Source organism: Temnothorax longispinosus, chromosome 4 (genome assembly GCF_030848805.1).
Source record: "Temnothorax longispinosus isolate EJ_2023e chromosome 4, Tlon_JGU_v1, whole genome shotgun sequence".
Taxonomy (NCBI): domain Eukaryota; kingdom Metazoa; phylum Arthropoda; class Insecta; order Hymenoptera; family Formicidae; genus Temnothorax; species Temnothorax longispinosus.
The window spans coordinates 12,337,377-12,351,678 of NC_092361.1; the positions used below are offsets into that span (position 1 = coordinate 12,337,377).

Consider the following 14,302-nt stretch of genomic DNA (forward strand, 5'->3'; position numbering starts at 1 on the left):
TATCCGACCTGTGAGCAATATTGGATAACTTTGCGCGTCAATAAAAAAATCAACGTTTATCGTACGAAAAAAATACAAGCATCTTTTTTTATTGCAAATTTTGTCTGCAACAAGATGCATATGATAAAATTCGTCTTAAATGAATTTAAAGGCCTGAAAACAGCGACTAAGATTATTCCAAAAAGTCAAAATTTTTTGCTTACATAGCTACAAACTAAAGAAAAATGATCTAAAAAATCGGTTGCACCATGAAAAGTATTCTTTGTAGTTCTCAAATGATGTGTGATTTTTTGCGGATTTTTAATTCTATTTTAAATGACGGAAAAAATCACCGGCGTATAATATAAAAAAAAACGATGAAATCAAGGATTTTCGGGATCCGAGTCTCGGAGTTTGACGGCGCGTACAAGCTAAACAATAACTGACTTGACGATAAATGTTGTTCAAATCATTATTGTAGATAATTTTATGCTCTACAAAAAAGGTATGTATAGTTAGTTATCCTATCTTACTTAGTTTTCGAGATATTTGAGAAAAAATAAAAAGAATCGTATTTTTTGTTGATAATATTGTTTATAACTTTTTATTCCCCGTTAATTTTGCGAAAATAAATCCCACTTATAGCACCTCAAATCAAAGCGATTCATGGTGATTGCAACCTGAAAAGATTAATTGGAAGGTTTGATGTCTAATATGACTGCCCTATTAAGCACAATAAATACAAGTTATAAGCACGAATATAAGTCAATTTCGGAATTACATTATGCAAGCTTTGCGCGACAAAATTCTATTATGTAAATTATGCATAATTTCCTAATTATGTGTAATTTATACATAATAACATAAAAAATATTTGTAAAATTAATAAGATTTTGCGACGTGTTCTATTTTTCAGGAACCGTGCGTCAGATGTCGAGTGTAAAATGAACTGAAGAAATTAAGAAAGATTTTTTTTCCTTAAACGTTGAATGCGTTTTTTGAATATTATTAGAAATATATTTCAATTATTTTGATGTTAATAATGCATATGGTGAAAAATTTTAGATGAAATTGACGCTTACAAAATTCTAAATATCATTAATATGTTTACCTACAGATTTTTTTAATGCTATTATTTTTAATAATATATTAATATTTTATGACAATTATTAAAATATATTACTATATATGTATGTCTCTCTTGTACTAATATTTATAATTAAAATGTCTTAATAGATTCTTCCCATATTGCCTCAAAAGCCATTTAAAAAAGATTTGTCATCAAGCCCGGCTAGCTCAGTCGGTAGAGCATGAGACTCTTAATCTCAGGGTCGTGGGTTCGAGCCCCACGTTGGGCGTTTCTTTTTTTATCAACTATTTTTTATATTTTATATAAAAAAATAATGTGCCTAAAGAATTTTTTAAAATTTAAATATAATTAAATATAAATATAAACTTATTTAAATTAAATACTTATAATATCAAAATAGATATTTATGATATAGCAAGAAATCTTCAATTTGTTTATTAATTAAAAATTAATAAATTTTTATTTATTAACAAATCTTTAATTATTAAAAAATAGGAAAAGCAGTTAAAATAATATAAACAGAGGAAAAAAAGAGAAAGTTGACGAATATATAAGATTTGTCAATTTTTCTCGATATTTGTAATAACACTAAATTTTTTCCAATTATCTGTTATTATTGATCATCAGTTTAAATATTACAGTATTTATAAATATAATATTTATTTATATTTAGAATATCTATTTATAAATAAATTCAACTTTTTTATATAAATTTTTCAAAAATATGCCAATTTTGTCTCTTCTGGCTCCTAGAAAGTTATATTTTCTATCAAATGTCTTTACTGACAACGAGCCGGGCCGGCTGGTTGTTATCAGTATGAGAAAATTGATAATCCGTCATTGTACCCGCTTCATCGTCTTATCTCTCTTTCTTCTATCTTTCTCATCAGGATATACATTTCCGATGGCTGTAGTCACACTAGTCACCTATCATTTACGCCGGTCGTCCATCTGCGAATTAAACGCGCGGCGTAAGATGTATGTATAAGACGAAAGGTCGTCTCTGATCGGGCAAAGAATTTATTTCTTTCCCAGCTGATTTATATCAGGGTTTTTGTCGAAGCTAAAGAACACATTACGAAGAGGATTTATACGCTGATGAGAAAAAGAAAGGTGTTTCTAGGTTGACTATTTGGCCGGTTTTGCGTGGTGCGACTGCGTGCGATCTTTAATCAGTGTCGCGTTGACTTCCAACGGTCGAGGATACATATCATGTTTTCGTTGGATAATTTATTAGAAAAGGTTTATTTGATGGCTGAAAATCTTAATATATTTTAACATGTACATGCGACGTTTGATAACAGTGATCGATATTTGCCGCGAAAGAACTTCGTCTATCAGTAAACATATTGGGGTGAGTTTGATATCAAATATCTCTTCGACGTTATCGTTAATTGACACCCGTTACTTTTTCATGGTTTTGTAATATTTTTAAGAGAATTTTTTCACACATTCACAACAATTCAATATATTAAAATATAAACGAGAAAATATTTTGATGTCATTAATCATAATTAAGGAATCATTATTGACAAAACCAGTTATTACATACTCCATTTCTATTTAGACATTATCGCAATGTATCAGATTTATACGATTTCCGACATTGTATTTAATCCGCGACCTAATAAAGTAATCGAATTTCGTCAATTCGAGATTCGGTTTTGCGAAGATTCGTAAGGACAAAATTATCTCGTGGATTTGATACACTCAATTAATACTCAGACTAATTGAACGTCTGCTGTATTCAATCAAGACGTCTCCAGCCGAGATTCGTCTCAATTACGCGTGAAAGTTTCTTGCGTGTCATTAAGTCCGATCTCGGATCATTTCGCGTGCCCTGCGAGCGGACAGTAACCCTATATAATGACACATAGGGTATACGTATTATATAGAGTATTACGTACTTGCATCTGATATTTGTGTATTATTCATTTATAAAGTGAATTCATGATTAATATTAATGACACTGAATAAGATAATTTTTAAATATAAAATAAACACACATGACACATACATATATTTAATTATTATCGAGTTAATCAAGTAATTCCGAAAGTCGCAGTGGCAACATTTTAATTTTAATTCTCTTTAAGTCGAATCCTAAAACCGACTTTTTTGAGAAAAAAAAATATCGAGGGAGATTTATTCCGTTTTCTATCAAATGTCTTTGCTGACAACGAGCCGGGCCGGCTGGTTGTTATCAGTATGAGAAAATTGATAATCTGTCTAATTTTTTTTTATTATATACATAAATTTGTATATAAATTTTAAGTTAAAAGTATGAGATTAGGTGAAAAGTACATTTTGCTTACTTGATAAATATATAATTAATAATAACAAAATGCATAAAAGAATATAAGTTAAATTAATTATTATATTACGAGGACAGACGCAGTGAGTAAATGTCATTGTCGCAAGTAAATGTCAATGACGCATGTCCTATCGACTTCTTCGAACAATGCATTGCGCTACATCTCGTAAGAAAAAAAATCGTTTTATTTCTTTCTTTTATTTATTGCAATGTAAATTTTGTCAGTGTACCTTAATCTCTCTCTCTCTCTCTCTTTCTCTCTCTCTCTCTCTCTCTCTCTCTCTCTCTCTTTCTCTCTTTCTCTCTTTCTCTCTCTAAATCGAACGTTTACACTTTGATAACTCGCCGGTCGAAGCGGTGTGCGTCTCGTTCTCGCCGCTCCGGTTGTACTGTAACGATTCACTAACGGAATTCGGTATGGAACACGATCCACAGGCCAGGTCGCGCAAGTGAAATATCGGGTCACGTACAAGCAACTTTGTTGTTGTAACGCGAAACGATGTATGCGCGTACGAGAATTGAGCGGTATGGAGCGGACAGACGTCCGGCGAGACGAGATCTCGCCGTGTCTGACTAAGCCGAGCGTTTACTACTTGCCGATCGCTTTCACGAACATTATTAAGCTTGCTACTTCCACGGACACCGGATACGCATTCGTTCAGCGAGTAGTTAATTGATACATCGGTAATATTTTAGCGGGCGTATCGACAATACGCGCGTTTTATTAATTTTAAAAGTTTCACGTTTATATTTTCTCTTTAAAACACCCGAGGTCGAATGGACTCCCTAAATTGCGGATTTCTGTTGTTCCACTGATTGAAAATTTGAAAAGTCAAGGAATCCTCTCACGATGACCTACTTTCGGACTCCATATCTACAGCTATCGACCATAGACAACGTCTAAAACCGGGACAGCGCGACTCGACCCAATTTCGTAGGGTTGTATACGCTTGCGTGTGTTGCCAAATCGATATTATCCCTGACGACGGGCAACTATACGACCGTACGTTTTTGACACGTGAAACGAAAATGAGGGGTGAGAAGGAAAGAGCTTTACCTTTACCTTTCCCTTTCCCTTTCCAGCAGATATTGCTTATTTTCCACAATTTGTGAGAAATATGAAAAATATATACATGCGTTTATACAAACACAATCTGAAAAAAAGTAATAAAAATTTAAAAGAAGCAGTAAAATTAAAATTTGTTATTTTGAAATATATATATAAATAAGAATGCGTTGAATTTCAAAACTTGAACAATATTTTTTACACAACAGAATGTTAAAAATTATATGAATCTTGCAATAACGTTGATTGTTTTTTCTCAATTTATATTTTTTATTGACTTATTTTGCTTAGATTTTTATTAGACAATGTTATTACGTTTGTAGATTATATCTATTTTGAAGAGTAATAAATTCTGGTATCGTTTGTGATATTAAATTCAGTTATCAATATCTTCTAATGTCGTTCATTAAAATGCGTACACGTATACCATTCCATGAGTGGCATGAATCACGACAACTTGTTAGGAAGATAATGCCTCTCTCTATCAACTTCTTCCCGGGAAGCGTTGTGTCCCCTGACCTCCTCTTACTGCTTCTCGGATTGGATCTCATTCTTTCTTATCGTATCACCAGCGGAGCGGATATAACCGAGCGCCATACAAGTTCATTTCGAGAAGAAGGAACGATTACGTAATGACGCAGCCAGCTAGGGATATCGAAGCGAGCCGCTGTAGCGAATAAATCACGTTAATTATTATTTTCCGAAATGCTTAAGGAGGCTGGCTTTAGTCTCGCTTCGACTTCTAACGCGGAGTATCTTGTTTAGCATGTTAGCACACTGTTACTTTTACCGAGCAATCTGTTCGGTATATTACGCTGCTACCTACACCTACACGCGATCCACAAGGTGAGCGATAGCGAATTATCAGATTCCCTCGCGGTATTGCAAATCAATTGTTCACCCAAAAATGGTGCGCGAATTTGCGTTGAATTGATTTACGGCGGCTGGCCTTCAACCCTCGCGTCGTAATTATGGTTCGTGTCAACGCACTTTGAAGAGTTAGGAAACGAGGCGCGATAAGACTAAAGAGATATATAAAACAATTGCATATATAATAATTATTATTACATTCAAGTATCATATATATTTTCATATATAATTTCATGTATAACAATTAATTGTACATGGTATATAAATATATACTTTTTTCGCGTATTAACGATTTTCATGTTCGTAGCATTCTTGTAGCCCCCGCAAAGTACGAAACTTTTATCCCAAATTGTATCGAGAAGCATATCGCGTGCTAAATGTCGAAGGAAGAGGTATAACCGGGCGCGACAACATTTATCAATTCGAAAAACTGCCGCATGCCGGCGTAACCGCATGCTTTACGAGGGGCATTAGGTAGGTCAGTCAGAGAGTAGTAGTTCACTCCCGAAAGTCGATCTTTAGCTATTTTCGTGAGTCCCCCGTGTTTATCTAGGTCACGGGCACTCTTGGCAGAGAGAAAGAACCCGTTCTTCCCTCCGAGAGCTAATGCGCGGGGGACAAGACGGACACATTTCGGCTCGAGACTCGGATTACACGCTGGACAGAACGAGAAATCGATTTATCAATGGACGATCACGGCAGGACTTTTTTCTCGATCCGCGGAGATGGGAGCGCGGAGAAGAGGAGGAATGTCTAATATTCTTTTTTTTTTATTCCCACCGTGATGGCAAAAGCGCCGGGACATACGCCAGGCGTCTGCGCGTCGCGCGTGCCGCGCTATGTATAGACGGTGATACGCCTGGGGCATCGGTTCCTTCGTGCGAATTATATGTATGCTCATTGCAGGGCCGGTCATCGGCCAAAGCGCACGTTGCTTCTATCACGGCGCGTGCTAAAAACGATTCTTCGTCGATGGGGGCGAGTCACGCAAGTGCGCGAGTTCTGAAGAAATTAAATATTATTCCGGAAGGGAATTCACACTTCTCTCTCTGTCTCCTCGGTGGTGTTTATACACTTTGCGGTGCATACTCGTGGGGATTACGGCGACTCGAGGCCGATTGAAATTGATAACGCTTTACGGTTGCGATAAGTTGCGTAAAGAATCCTATTTGAAACTTATTAACTTTGAAATAAATATACGATTCGAGAATCATCTTTTTTTTTTAAATCGAGGGTGCGTGAAAATCGAATACGTTAAACGTCTAATGGAGAAGTGCAGTTTATCAGCTGTTGATTTGTTGTCAAACGTTAAATTTAAACGTGTCTTTTGATGAATCGACGCGAGTACAGGGAAGCATTACAACTGGCAACGGTTTAACGAGGTAATCAAATTTATTTGCGCATTATAGGAAATGATTGAGAAATCTCCTCGACGTTGCTTAGTTTTATCTTACAAAAGTCTAGCGTGTCTAGAGTGTTTGCCAAAATATAGTATAAAGTAAAATTCAAATATCAAATACTAAAAAGTTGCAGTAAGGAATGATTAGTTTTAAAATCTCTTCTTTGAGCAAATAACGATTCCGGATTCTGTCCGTCGTTAAAATTAAACACGGCAGAAGCTCGCGATGGTTTTGCACAGCTGCCGGAAACTACGATATTTGTATTAATACGACTGTTTCACGTTGTTTGCGAGCTAAAGTTAGAATTTTTATCTATTCGAGTAATATATATTTTTGAGCTAAACAGTAAATACTATACTTGGAGGTCGAGAAATGCATAAGTATTCTGAATATATTACATACATAGAGCGCTATCGCGTTTCTAAGGCGATTTCCATGAGTTTCCTCGGTCGAAACTATTCCTGCGGTCACGATTTCGACTCGTTATAATTTTCTTAATGGCTATCAGAGCAGCTTAGGCACTATCAGAGCAACCGTTTGTCGGGCCCGAAATGGCACACGCGCTCGTGTTTGCGCTCGCGGAAATATTGTAAATTTCGGCGTAACATGAAACGGCAGCGCTAAAAGCCCAGCGACGAATAAACGTTTGCTTTCGCGCGATTATCTTCACGGACTGACGACCGAGAAAACACAGATCGTTTAATTGCAGATAATTATCTTTAAAGTTTACGTTAATTGAATGCCGTATTTTCATTGTGTCGCGACATGTCGTGGCCGTAAACCGAATTAGAAGAAAAACCATCAAGGAAACTAAATGATTAAAAGAGCGAAAGATCGGAGAGAAGGAAGAAATAACGATTTGATAAAATAAAATTTGAATCTCTTGTACGAAAATGTCAGAGTAATTGTATTCTCTGCGATCATTTGTTTATATTATTTTTATACATGTAACGTGTGTACAATAATTACAAATTCATATTTAAGAATAGAGTCGGATTGAGATATATCTTTTAAAATAAATCATTGATTATTATTAATCGTGCGTACAGATGTATACAAACATCGTCTTAAATCCTTTCTTTTTTCGACTCGCGACATTCCTTTCTTTCCTCGAGTTTACGATCCCTATCGATCCGATACGCTCATAATTCCGGAAAATCGTATCGCATGGAAGTTACGTATATTCTCGACGCCGGATAAACGTGACGCATCGATTATTTCGCATTCTCGGCAAGTGAAATGTGAACGATACTTTCCGAATTCTGGATAATTGCCTGAAGTTTGGTAGACTTGAATTTTAATTAAAAAAAAAACCTTCACGAAATATAATTTTTCTTTATGGACGGTTTTATCTAATACGTTCTAGATATTCTCAAATATTTGCGTTTTTTTAATCATTAAGAGCGGGATTCATGTAGAATTAAAATTTTAAGTTAAATGCGAGAATCCAATAAGTTCATAATTTCCATAAATGGACTGTTAGCTATATTTTGAGTCGCAAAACTCTCGAATTATCAACTTGCGTCGAATATTTTAATTTGTTTAACTTGACATTACTTCGGAATTTGATCGCGAAGCGATGGCACGAAATCTCACCGTTATGACGCAATGCAAATGGTGGTTCCGGTCGCGAAGGCACACGACGGAACTCGGTGAAGCCTGCGCGGTGCTTGCGAAAGCAATAAAATCGTTACGTGTAGCTTGCCGATATCATGGGGTAGATCTGCCTGACGACGGGTCATAAACCCTCTTTCCCTCCTCCGAGTGAGGGCGAGCTACTGGCAGAGAATGTAGATACCTGGCCCCAAACTGTACACGAGACAGGGAGTATTGATCAAGCCGACGCAACGCGGCCGCGGCCATCTTTAGCGGAGAGAGGAAATTATTCGCGAAATTGACGCGCACTTATTTTCACCCCCGACACGACAAACTGCACGTAACAATCCCACACGCACGATTCTACGTTGTAATGAGAATAATTTGAAACAAAAAACAATGTGTGACTTACCTACCAAAATCATTAAAAATAATATTAATAATAATGATTTAAAAATAATATTAATAATTATTAATAAAATAATGATTATTATTTAAAATAACTTAAAAAAGAGTGTTTTTCTTCTATTTAAACTAATTTTATAAATTTTACCATTTTTTTTGTAAACATACAACGTTGTTTGTTGGTCGTTATATATTAAGAATAATATATTAATAATATATAGTTTTAATAATCACATTAATAATGTGTTAACTTTTCTCTCTTCTTTTTCTTGTTTATTATGCGAGCAAACAAAATGTAATTTTTCAAATCGTCGCTTAACATTTTGGATTTATATCTCATTCGCGAATCTAGATCACAGTTCAATTATCTCAATTCATCTAACTTCATCGAACGTAAGAATATAAGAAATTTTTTTATTTTTTATTTTTATTTTTCTTAACAATTTTGCATTTTTATTAATAAATTAATTTATTTAATTTTGATTTCTTTATCCAACTCTATTTAAGCTCGAATTTAAAGAAGTATTTTGGTTTGAAAGGTCGAACAAAAGTATTTTTATAGAAATTTTTTGAAGGAAAACAAAAAAAGTGAATAACGTTAAACTTTGCATGTTTTTATAGCTTTATTTTAAGAATTTATTTTTATTTTCTAATAATAAGTAAAAAATGCTTTTTTTATGGTATATCCTGATCACCAGGAGCTCGCAAAAGAATGCATATATAGACAGTGTAAATGATTCTAACTGTTATAGGTATCTGAAACGCAAAAACCAAAAATTTTATTATTCGGGAGAAGTGTGGCTATTGTCTGAACTAGAATTAAACTAATATTTCCATTCTAGGCAAAATGACGGCCTTTTTATTAAAAACATTGCAGTTTCTCTTCAAAATTTTGTTAATATTTTATTTTAAAAAAGAACTAATAAACATATATTTATTCTAGCTTAGACGATAACCACATTTCTCCTGAATAAGAAAATTTTTGGTTTTTGCATTTCAGATACCTAGAACAGCTAAAATTATTTCCACCATCTATATATATGGTTTTTTTGCGAGCTCTTAGTAACCGGGATATAACATAAAAAAGAAGAACGTTTTTGTTACTTAGAAAATAAAAATATATTCGTAAAATAAGGCTATATAAAAGAACGTGTTAAGTTTAATGCTTAATTTTTTTTCGTTACCTTACAAAAAGTTCTTGAATACCTTTTTTACGACCTTTCAAACCAAAGTAATACCCTCTTAAGGGCTCGAGAAATTAGCTTTAAGGGAACTGGAGGGTCAGATTACCGGAAAATTATGCTTGTGTTTGACAATATTTTGTAATAAACTGAATAATAAACGTGCGCGAAAGTGAAATTTTGAGGTATATTTATACAACATGTAAAGAGTAGAAAAAAAATATTTTTTATTAACAAATACTTATATAAATATACGATATATATGGCTGACGATATACATACTCCGCTTTTTTTCGAGGTCGTGATTTTGCAATATCTCGGCTCTTGGTGGTTTGATCAGGACGAATTTTTTTTAGCTAGAAATCTTGAGGAGGTTTATCATTATCCGATAAACCATTACAAGAAAAATTGAATAAAAATTAACATAATAGCAGCTATTATATTTTTAAAAATTCAAATTTTTCAGTCTCTTTACAATAAAAAAATATCTTGAAATAAAATATTTTTACGGAGTTGTCCTTGGTTCACCTGAGAGCCAGATGAACAAACATTATTGCTTTAAAATTTCAAATTGATACAAAACTTAGTTTCAGAAAAATTACTGTGAAAAGTTGAAAAATAAAATTTGGAGAAAGATGCGTTTAAAGTTTAAGTGCGGTTTATACATCAATAATGATACCTACATTAATTATGATACTTACTTTAATTAATGATATATACTTACTAAAACTTTAATGATACTTACTTTATACAAAGGAGTGTTAGTAGTACTTTCAAAAAATAAGATTTAAAAAAATTGAAAATCTGATTCTCCCCAGTCGCCTTAATGCGAGTGACTATTTTTCCTAAGTATCTTTTTCCGACACTCGAGACTGGCCACTCGTTCTACGAGCGTAAAATTCAAGTCAAGCGCGGAAATCGGTGTAAGACCGGCATAGTTCTAGAAAACTGACTCGAGTAACTCGACACGCGCTCGTTACCCACGCGCGGTGTTTTCTCAGAGCGTCACGCACGATCTCTCCCGCGGAAGGTGTGAGTCAGATTAAGAAAATTTATCGAGCGCGTCGTTTATAAACGCTAGATGAACGTTTAAACGCTAACGACACGTTTGAGGCAAATCGACTCGGACGGGAGCGAGCCCGCGGCTGACTTGCGGCATCGCGTTTATTTACCGTATATGCATAACGATGCGCGGAGCACATACAGCTCTCTGTCCTCGTCGCGTTTGTCCACCGCCGCGGCGCCGTAACTCCCGCACAGATGAATGAATCTCCGACGATCGTGAACGTAAATCTTTCCGAGAAGCGATCCATAATGCATCTCATGAATTCTTGTCTCGCGCATCGATCGCGCATACATGCCATGCGATTGTTGTCGATATAATATACGTTCTTTAAAGCATACGCCGACATATTGTCCCGGGGGACAAATGTACCACTTGTCTCAATTTCTAATTTGCAATCTAATCGAGATATTTTTCGCTGACAAAACAGCCCGCGATACATGGACTGCTCGTTTATAACGGACATGGGGAGATGTGGTTTCTACAGATAACGATAAATTGAATTAACGCGCGAATTTAATCGACGAATCGATCGGTAAAATATAATTCCTTTCTTTCTTTCTTTCTTTTAATATTTGTTCTTCGACATTGTCGTGAGAATGACGACGATCGCAATCGTGGTCTTACTCAATATTGAGTGGGAACAACGTGGCTATATCACTCCAGTCGTGTCTGACATGCTGATTTAATTCGCGGGTACGTTGCCACGTAATTTTAATAATAGCAATGTTCGGTAACGTATTCCGCGGACACGTGCGCGCGTGAGTAATAAGTTTATGCACCGGGTATTGCGTGCTCAAGCGGGACATACGAGCCGCTTCGGCAACCTGATTCATTCACGCACGATAAATAATAAAAAAATCTCAGTTAATACCTAACCGATTCGGCATAAGAATACTTTCGTCCGATCCGTCATTCGACTGTGCAAACATCGCGTGTGCGCCGCAAGACTTATACGGATGACACCTCTCCGGTATAAGATACTATTGTTACAAACTTGCTGGCTGGATCCCGCAGCTTCGCAGCTGCGGATTGCGATATCACAATATTGTGTCGTCGACGATTGTTATTTGAATGAGACGTTTGCGATTCCAAACTCCTTCAAACACATGATTTTTTTAACGACTTTATCTATTTATTATCCAATTTGACGTTGATTGTTTTAAATGGAAAAGTTTTGCTAAAGTATATAAAAATTAGGCCAAATTTGAAGATAATTATGTTAAACTATCAAAATATTTAGAACGCTTAAGCAGGATGATAATTATACTGCAAAAAGAACTTGACGTTCTACCAATCAACTTATGAGCATCCAATACAATTATTTAGATTCAACATAATTTATTTTCATATCTATATATCTGATCTAATTTTTAAATAATTTAACAGAACCATGATCTTTCCGTTGAACGAAATTGATGGATTAATAAAATGATATTTGTAACTCTGATAGAATCTGATAAAAGTTTGCAGACGTATATCGATTGTGTAGCGCATTTTAAATAAACTGGTTGTCAACAAAGAACAGGCGCTACAAAAATAAATGTTACGAAATGAAACGAATGATAATGTTAACGCACAGTTTGTAATTTATTTTATGCTGTTGCGCCGCACGGCGGAACACCGCGTGTCTTTTCGCATGTTTGTTTTACAATTATGGCGACGGCGACGGGTGCCGTCGTCTTTCGATGCGCGACGGTAATTATTCGCGACCTCGCAAAATTATCGTCGCAGATAAAGAGTGCTCGCGGTAATTTTCATCGGTTATCGAACGCGTACATTGGCGAGAAACGTCGGGGAAACGTTGCTCTTTCCTATGTAAATTAACCATTCGTGTTGCCGCGCGCGCGGCCTTACTCCACTTTTTATCGTGCGATCGTACTCGACTCTTAAACATTCGAGCGCTTCCCAGCGGCACGTGAGTCACAGACTCGAATGGCATTAAAGTGACACGTGACGCGGTCTCTGCAAGCGATAATACCGCAAAAACTTGCGATACGCTTGGATCAGCATTGGTATTTAAACAAAATTAACGATTCGAAGCTTCTCTAAAAACACGTGCACAGTTTCGCATTGATTTCAGTCAAAGCTTCAACCATCTGCGGACCAACGTTTACGATTCTGTCGCTGCGGATATTAAATGATTAAAACTGTAATACTAAATATAATAACTTCACTTGATGAGACTACATTTTCTTCATAATTTTATAAAAAAATTATCCCCTACAATGTTAAATATTAAAGAATAAAGTTTAAATCAATACCTTGTGTTAGATAACATTTTATTATGTAACTACCATGTAGAAATTGTGCGAACTATTTGAATTCAAATTTCTATGATTCGAATCCGAACTGTTCGAAAATTTTGAATCTAGATAGTTCGAATACGAATCATATATCTAATATTGCCAAATTTATGAAATCATATATTCCGTTAATAAGCAAAAGTACAGTCATGTTAATGTGCGTGCATTCAATATTATAAAACCGCTCATTAAGAGGCGAAGTAGCGGTAAAAAAATTCATTTCTTATTTTTGACATGCTCTATGAAACTCTATCAAATTATAAGTATAAGCTTGAATATGCGTAAAAATTAGTGAGCTAAGAGTATTGATAATAAAATAAACTATATTAATTTATTTTAATTTCTATGTATGCAATTGGATAATGTTAATGGATACTACATTAGAGTATTTTAATAATTAATCTATATGAATTTTTGCCTAATTGTTTCGCAGTTACTGCGACATTAAATAAAATATATTTTATTAGTTTTATATTAAATATTTAAATATATTTTTTGGTTTAAAAGAATTTATGTTATATAATCAATATAATTTTTTTAACAGAAAAGTATATGTTTGTTCCGCCAATAAGTGATTAACGAGAAAAACTCTATTTTTAATCGACAACGTTTGGCTATATCAGTGTCGTGACAATTCGACCATTGGTTTTGGTCAAATTAATCGTCAAGACTTTTCGACCATGAGTTTTGGTCTTTTCTAAATTGATATAATCTTTGATACTTATATATGAGCATCTCATTTTTATTAAATAAATTAATTTAGAAAAGACCAAAACCAATGGTCGAATTGTCACGACACTGATAGCCAAACGTTGTCGATTAAAAATAGAGTTTTTCTCATTATTTTTTACATTAAAATATTCTCCTATCATTTACGTGTTAAAATTCAATAATAATTATATATTGTTATAATTGAAATTTATATTCCAACAATTCGATTCAAAATCATTCGATTCGCTTCAATTCGACATGAAAAAATCCTTGATTCCGCGCACATCTCTACTCTACCATGTGTGTCGAAATTTATTATTT

At 34.6% G+C, this 14,302-nt stretch overlaps 1 protein-coding gene and 1 non-coding gene across 3 annotated transcripts in view; both read left to right on the forward strand.

Moving 5' to 3' along the window:
* Positions 1 to 1,264: 1,264 nt before the first annotated feature.
* Trnak-cuu (transfer RNA lysine (anticodon CUU)) lies at positions 1,265 to 1,337 on the forward strand. The gene has a single exon. It is a non-coding gene; the product is annotated as a tRNA-Lys (tRNA).
* Positions 1,338 to 5,876: 4,539 nt separating this feature from the next.
* Positions 5,877 to 14,302, forward strand: part of Axed (BTB/POZ domain-containing protein axundead) — a 28,276-nt gene continuing 19,850 nt past the window's right edge. Inside the window, exon 1 of one of the 2 annotated variants that reach the window (XM_071775417.1) lies at positions 5,877 to 6,701. The gene's annotated coding sequence lies outside the window, so the exon portion shown is untranslated. The remainder of the gene's footprint in view (positions 6,702 to 14,302) is intronic. The other variant, XM_071775418.1, reaches the window with a different exon arrangement.